At 48.3% G+C, this 8,344-nt stretch overlaps 1 pseudogene; it reads left to right on the forward strand.

The window, feature by feature from the left end:
- Positions 1-1,156: 1,156 nt before the first annotated feature.
- On the forward strand, positions 1,157-8,143 carry LOC119357348 (annotated as a pseudogene).
- Positions 8,144-8,344: the final 201 nt, after the last annotated feature.

Below are 8,344 nucleotides of genomic sequence, written 5' to 3' on the forward strand. Positions count from 1 at the left end.
GTTTTCTTGCTTTCACACAGTATACGCGTCATCGAGGATGTCGGTATTCCGCTCGCTTAGTTTATTCGTTAATGCTAGAGATACCTGGGAGAAAAGTATATGATCTAAGGTATGAAGCAAGGAGCAGGTAGCATCAACAATTTAATATATGTTACCATAGCTTTACAACCTGGTGCACCGGCAAGCGGACAATGCTGTGAGCTCACCCGGGACCATGGTTGCTTCTTCGTGGAAGCTTCCCAGAATTTTGTATGCAACAAGGAGCAGGTAGCACCATGAATGTTGTGTGCAATAAGGAACAGGTAGCGTAATGAATTTAGCATAACAACAAGGAGCAGGTAGCATCATGAATTTTGTATGCAACGGCAAACAGACAAAGCTGTGAGCTCACCCAGGACTCAAGATGGCAACGGGGACGAAACCCATTGGGTTTTGCCTTCCCAAACCCATCCCCACGAGAAAATCGCAAGCCCGTCCCCGTCCCCGTCACCGTGCGCGGGGCTAGCTTTTTGCCCGTCCCCTAAACCCATCGGGTTTTCCAAACCTACGGGGAACCCACGGGGAAATCGGCAGATTTAAGCAAACATAAGGACTGGAGCTCTACCGTTTACAACTAGAACTCTACCACTTGTGATAAATGATGATTCTGAGGCAACCGTGCTGACCGGAGTTGTGAAAATATCACGTGCTAGCAGCCTCAAAGATGGATAGCGTGTTCCACCAACTTTCCACCAATCGAACACACTGAATTTATCATTGGACAATGGAACTAGCTCATCTTCCAAGTAACGATCTAGCTCGGATGCTAGCCATTTTTGAGCAACACGTTCATTGAAGAGTGACATAAGGTCTGGAGTTTGCAAAGAAGAGAATGAGCAAGATGGTTGTCCATGATCATCATCACTCTCAAGATTGTATTCCTCAAATACGCTTACTGTAGTATTTTGTAGTATTTTGACAGGGATGGCGGGTTTCGGGTTCGGGTATTGTTGAAATGGGTTTGAACCCGTGAGACATGTCGGGTTTTATACTTTACCCAACAGCAGCCCCGCGGGGTTAAAAAGACGCCCATCCCCGTCCCCTAATAGGGCAAAAACCTGCGGGGACGCGGGTTTCGGGTCCCCATTGCCATCTTGAGCCAGGACCATGGCTTGCTTCTTCCTGGAAACTTCCCAGAAGCTGTGAGGGTTGACTCCTGTAGCTTGTTAGGCTCTCCTCCCTCACTCCCATCCAAGGTTGTTAGCTTCATTTCTCTCCTCCTCCTCCTGTGCTTTTGACAGTGAGCGCTCGTCCACGCCAAGCAGCACCAATCCAGGTGAGCAGCCCCCTCTTGAACCTTTTGCTTTCTTCTACATCTTGATTTCTCCTTCTGCGTTCCACATACCATTTTTTGTTTTGTTTCTGTTTGTTGTTAGAACTAGAATCCAGTGAGCTGTATTAGCTTACAAGAAACCTTCTTTTTTGAAGGAAATTCAGCAAAGCTGAGGAAGACAGAACTAGAGCGGAGACGAACAGGCGGAACAGAACACACTGTAATGAAGATGTGAAGTAGGTGGTGAATATGATTTGGTATTTTCATGTACTGCTTCCAGAGTCGCATAAATTCATAAAATTAGGGGCATCTCTTTCATGTTTTAACTCCATCATATCGCACATGTTCCATTTGTTCCTGCACAGGCTCTTTCTCTTACATCCATATGTGAATAGATATCACTTGAATATCTCAGTGTATAGGACTTCTAGCCAAAGTAAAGTATCTTTGTTAATAATTGTAAAAGACAAGTTTATTTCACTTCATGTAACTAATTTCATAGGAATTTTTGGTGGAAACGTATCTGCAGTAAACAATTACCTATGATAGTCGGCTTGTTAAATACTTTGACTGTAAAATTTACTTACGCAGTGCTAATTGCGTATCACTGTTTGGTCGCAGGACGACACCATAACTCCAGCCACCATGAGCTTATCTTCTACCATTGGGGCCATCAGTGGCTTCAATGAGTGTGTCACTTTCTGGCAGTGGGCCAGATCTGCCATTTCATCACTGCACTCTCAATGGAGTGGCTCACAGGAGCAAGATCTCCAGGGTCGTGTATTGCAGTTGGAGAGTGGCCTACAAGTTTTGAGGGATACTCTTCCTGCAATGCACGACCTCATTAATAAAGCAGAATGGAGGAGCCACGATGATGCTGTGGCAAAAATCCTTCCCAATCTCAAGGATGCAGTGTTTGATGCCGAGGACCTTATTGATGAGTTCAGATGGTATGAGAAGAAGGTGCAAGCGGAGGGCAATGCAAGCCAGTCTCCTTTCATTGACTTCTTTGACACCGTCATCCAAGGAAGCTTCAACAAACTGAGTGTTGTCCAATCAAGGTTGAATCATCTTTCGGTTCAGCTGGAGAAAATGGAGCTTCGTGGAGTCGCACAACGCTTTGACACATTAGTCAGGCCGGAGACCACCTCTTTGCCGATTGAAAGAAAAATATTTGGTCGTGACAAGGAGCTGAAGCAAGTATTAGAATTTCTCAATGTGCCTATAAATTCAAAACGCAAGAGAGCAACTAGTTCAGTCAATGCATCAACAAGCACAGCAGCAAGCAACCATTTTAATAGTGAATCAAGTCTCCCTGTTCTTGTGATGGATGGATTTGGTGGTGTTGGAAAGACTACTTTGGCCCAACATATCTGCAGCCATCAACGAGTCAGGTCACACTTTATGAAGATAATTTGGATTTGTGTCTCAGATGACTTTGATGTGAAGAGGCTAATTAAAGAGGTCATACAATCCTTTACTGGAAAGGAGGCAACGGCTGGTAATTTGAATACTCTTCAAGAGATTCTCTCTAACCATGTGAACAATAAAAGGTTATTAATAGTCCTTGATGACGTGTGGGATGATGCCTTGAAGGAAAATGGGCAGTGTTGGAAGAAGTTTTGTGCACCATTTACAAGTGCCCAAGAGGGAAGTGCGATGTTGGTCACCACTAGATGTCCAAATGTTAGGGACAGGGTGCGCACAATGGAGCCTGTTAGGTTAGATGGTCTGGATGAGGACATATTTTGGAATTTCTTCAAATTGTGTGCATTTGGATCTGAGGAATCTGACAATGATCCCGATTTAGAGGGACTTGGTAGAAGTATAGTTCCTAAATTGAAGGGTTCTCCTTTGGCTGCCAAAACTCTCGGACGCATGTTGAAAGCAAACCCTGAAGTATCACATTGGAAATCTATACTTGAGAGTGAACTGTGGCGGTTGAAACAAGAGAAGACTGAGATTTTACCTGCCCTTCGCTTGAGCTATATGTATTTACCATTCAAATTAAAGCGATGCTTCGCATTCTGTGCTATGTACCCCAAGGATTACAAATTTGGCAAGGAGCATTTAGCTGAAATTTGGGCAGCAGAAGGCTTTGTGGAGCCTCAAGGTGGTGTTCCCATTCAAGATGTTGGCTGTCAGTATTTTGAAGACCTTGTAGCACGGTCCTTCTTTCAAAAGGTTAGTGGTGGATATGTAATCCATGACTTGTTGCATGACATGGCACAAAAGGTTTCAGAGGACGACTGCTTCATCTTAAGAAATAATAGTGACTTTGCTATAGTTCCCCAGAATGTTCGTCATCTGTACGTACTCCCTAGCAGTGAATTTGACCATTCCAACTTGCCGAGCCTATGCAAGTACACAAAGCTGCGTACCCTAATCTGCAAAAAGAGTTTAGGAAGAAATGCAGGTATTGTGATGGGTCGCTGGTGTACTGAACTTCTCCGTATGCGTGTGATGTCTTGTGCCTCTGTAGATGAGTTACCAGATAATATTGGCAACTAGAAGAATCTTCGGTACCTTGAAATCTCCAGAGCTTGTTCTTTGGAGAAGATTCCTTCAACTTTCTGTTGGCTATATCATATGCAGATTTTATATGCCAAGAAATGCAAGCTAGAAATTCCCGGTGATTTTGGGAAGTTGACCAGATTGCAGAAATTCGAAGCAATAGGATTAACTCTTGATTCGGCCAATAAAGAGGGACAAGGAATTAGGTCAATAAAGAATCTGAACCAAATTCGTGGATACTTGGTGATAAATAATCTTGGCGCCCTAAGTAAGGATCGGGCAGCTGAAGCTGAACTGAAAAATAAGAAATATCTTGATAGGTTGACATTGAATATGCATTCGCCCTGGGGTTTTGGTATGTTTCCAACCATCCTATCAGCCTCTTCTCAGGCTAAGAAGAGAGAAGTGCTTGAAGTTCTACAACCTCCTATCAGCCTCAAGTCTCTGCTCCTCCAGAATTATGGCGACTCCTCACTCCCAAGCTGGTTTCAGCCACCAAACTTGCCAAGTTTAGAATCACTCGCTTTTCAAGGATGTGATGGATTCAACAGCATAAACTTAAAGGAGATTGTTGTTGCAGCTCTCTCTCTCTCTCGTAGCTAGAGGTAAAAGAAGGAGGAGCACACGGTACACTGGAGTTTCACCCGGCTTCACAGCCCCGTTACTTTTCCTTTCCCAGAGTACCAACTCACTGGATTACAAAGACGGCTTTGTAGCCTTGGCCAAACGCAGCGCCCACGCATCCGTCGCGCTGCATGCGCGGGCATGATCTGCATGCCCACGACGCACATGACCCGGCCGTGGCCACTAATCCATGCACTACCAAACTGACTTGATCGGCCCATGCAAATAGCTAGCTCATCCATCCGATGCATGCACGGACGCACGACGCGCGCGCCACACGGACGACGCGGCCAGCTCCAACGGGCGCCGCTAACAGCCTGCTGATCATCTGGCTAACTAACTCACGCCGCTGACTATCACGTCATACACATGCGCACACAGCCACGCTACACACATGGAACTGCTACAAGTAAACACACTACACACACGCCACGCTACTGCATCCCACACGTCCCGTCCGTCCCGCGCGTCATCGACACGCCCGACGAACCCGACGAGCCCAACGCTACCAGTGTGTCCCGCCCATCCCGCGCGCACCCGACGCGCCCGACGAGCCCGACAACACACGCCGTGGCTTATTCCAACACACACACCCTAAGCCACGGCCTAGAGGAGTCCGTCGTCGTCGACGTTGGCACCGGCCAAGAGGGCCTGCTCCGCCGCCGGTCCTTTCCGCAGCTGTGGGCACTCGCGCCGGAAGTGCCCATGCTCCCCGCACTTGTAGCAGCGCCTGCGCCTGTTGCCGCCGCTCCCCGACGCCACGCTGCGCCCGTCGTCGTCGTCCCGAGCACCGCCGTGTTGACGCTCCCGTGCTGCCCACTGCGCCGCCGTCATGAGCAGCTGCTCACCCCCGCGCTCGCCGCCATCTTGTCCACGGCGCCGAACCCGCTCGTCGAACGCACGCAGCCGCCCGAGCGCTTCGTCGAACGCCATCGTCGTCACGTCGTGGAACTGCTCGATGCCGGCGACGACGGGGAAGAGGCGATCCGGCACCGTATCCAGCAACTTCTTGACAAGTGCTGCGTCGCCCAGCGTCTCCCCGAGGTTGGCATACCTCGCCGCCATCGCCGCGAGCCTCCCGCCGTACACGTCGAGCTCCTCGCCGTCCGCCATCTTCATCCGGTCGAATTCACCGCGCAGCGTCCCCAGCCTCGCCGCACGGACCCGATCGGCGCCGACGAACCTCACCTTCAGGGAGTCCCATACCTCCCTGGCGGTGAGCTTCGTCGACACCTGCAGCAGCACATCCTCCGGCAACGCCCCGAGAAGCAACGCACGCGCCATCTTGTCCTTCCGCGCGTTCACCGCCGCGTCGCCCGGCACCACCGCCTCCCATACAGTGTGGACGTCGAGGATCGCCTGCGCCTTGATGGCCCAGACCGTGTAGTTGTCCGCGGTTAGCATCGGCATCGCCATCGTCGCCGATCCGCCCGCGCCACCGCCGTGTGGGACGAGCGCCATGGTCGCCGGTGATCGCCCGAACCGAAGCTCTGTATACCAATTGTTGTTGCAGCTCTCTCTCTCTCGTAGCTAGAGGTAAAAGAAGGAGGAGCACACGGTACACTGGAGTTTCACCCGGCTTCACAGCCCCGTTACTTTTCCTTTCCCAGAGTACCAACTCACTGGATTACAAAGACGGCTTTGTAGCCTTGGCCAAACGCAGCGCCCACGCATCCGTCGCGCTGCATGCGCGGGCATGATCTGCATGCCCACGACGCACATGACCCGGCCGTGGCCACTAATCCATGCACTACCAAACTGACTTGATCGGCCCATGCAAATAGCTAGCTCATCCATCCGATGCATGCACGGACGCACGACGCGCGCGCCACACGGACGACGCGGCCAGCTCCAACGGGCGCCGCTAACAGCCTGCTGATCATCTGGCTAACTAACTCACGCCGCTGACTATCACGTCATACACATGCGCACACAGCCACGCTACACACATGGAACTGCTACAAGTAAACACACTACACACACGCCACGCTACTGCATCCCACACGTCCCGTCCGTCCCGCGCGTCATCGACACGCCCGACGAACCCGACGAGCCCAACGCTACCAGTGTGTCCCGCCCATCCCGCGCGCACCCGACGCGCCCGACGAGCCCGACAACACACGCCGTGGCTTATTCCAACAGAGATACCCGCATTCCTGTCTCTCGCAGACGTAAGAATTGAAGGGTGCAAAAATATATCAAGCCTTGAAGATTTTCTGCATCCAGGTTATGTACCAGGCATCAAGAAAATAGTGATTATCAATTGCAAGATGTTAGAATCAGTACCAACTGAAAAGTGTGGGGATTTTCATTTCCTTGAAGAAATGTCCTTATTCCGTTGTCCAAACATCCGCCTTAAAAGATTGGTTTCGCAGTCCCTTAAGAAGCTCGACGTGTGGGATTCTGGTCTCTTTTGCAATATCGACTGCTGCTCCCTCACAGAATTTAGTGTATCATGCAAGTCTATCACATCCATCCAATTGCAAACGTGGAGTCTTCCAGCACTACGAGAGCTGCATATTCGGTCTGAATCTCTTGCATCTATTGAAGGCTCCCCTAATAGTTCCATTTCTGCAGGAACTGGCAGCATTAGAGCATTCTCGTCCCTTACTGTCATAAAATTTGTTGACTGTCATAAATTATCAACCCTTCACGACCTGCTAACACAAGAGTATCTACCTGCCATTGAGAAAATTGAAATTTGGAATTGTTTGAAGTTAAAGTCCCTGCCAGCTGAAAGGTTTGCAAGTTTCCCTTCTCTTAAACATCTGAAGATTTATTCGTGCCCAAGTCTCAAGTGGCAAAGAGGTTTGGTGCTGCCAACATACCTCCAAAGCCTCCTCTTAAAGGAATGTGGGGAAATCTCTCCTTTTATTCCCGGATGCCTACAGAACCTCACATCCCTCGTCTCACTTGAAATTAATGGATGCAATGTTATAACATCCATTTCAGGCAGCATTTGGCGCACTAATCTTGTATCACTCGAGAAATTGGTGATTGAGAAATGTCAAGACCTAGTTTCAATTGGTGGAGTAGAGGCACTTGCAAATATAAAGGAGGTGAAGATATCGGGGTGTCCAAACTTGAAGGAAGTGAAGCAGGTCTATAGAAGATCCCGCCGAAGGTATTTGTGCTAAAACTTGTTTTCTGTCCAGCTTTTACTTCTCTAATGTCCAGAATACCCTATATACTGGAAATAACTCATGCATTGTGCAGTAAAAATCCAACTTGTATCATTTATTACTAAAGTACGCTGAACTTGTTGACCATACCTACCTGTATTCCATCATATGTCTTTTTTCTGCTTGTTAGTTCCCATGCTTAATTAGCCCGTATAGAATCCTGATGTTTTGAGTAATTCCATGCATGCAACATTTTGAAAAAAAATTCTAACCTGTTAATGTACTAGTGGTACCGTGCTGTGTGGGTTAAGTAGAAACTCTCCATTTTTATTTCCCAAATTTGCTTTGTTGTATTTGGGGAGACAAAATTGCTTTCCTGACAATTTTCTCTTCTTCAAGTACAAGCAGGACTGGATGACAGGCGATCGAGCTGGAACCAATAGCTGGACTACTTGGAAATTGGAAGATCTGAGGACAACGGTTCTATTCCATCTGCAATCCATATTTGTGCTCCTCCTTTTTTTTTACAGTTCCATTCCATCAATCTGCAATCAGTTTCCAGTTTGCACAATTGTAGCAAAGTTGTTGTAACTTCTGAAACAATAGTTTGTTATGTGGGGGCTCAACAGTAGTATTAGGGAGAAGGATTTGAATATGGTAGGGTTTTTGTCCCGGAGAAGGTTTCCCCACCATATCCAAGTCTGTTTCCCCACCATTCTGCGTCTGCCTGTTTGTTATTTTACCCCTTTGTTCTGTAGTTTTTGTTCTTAGC

This window comes from Triticum dicoccoides, chromosome 2A, assembly GCF_002162155.2.
Source record: "Triticum dicoccoides isolate Atlit2015 ecotype Zavitan chromosome 2A, WEW_v2.0, whole genome shotgun sequence".
Lineage (NCBI taxonomy): Eukaryota > Viridiplantae > Streptophyta > Magnoliopsida > Poales > Poaceae > Triticum > Triticum dicoccoides.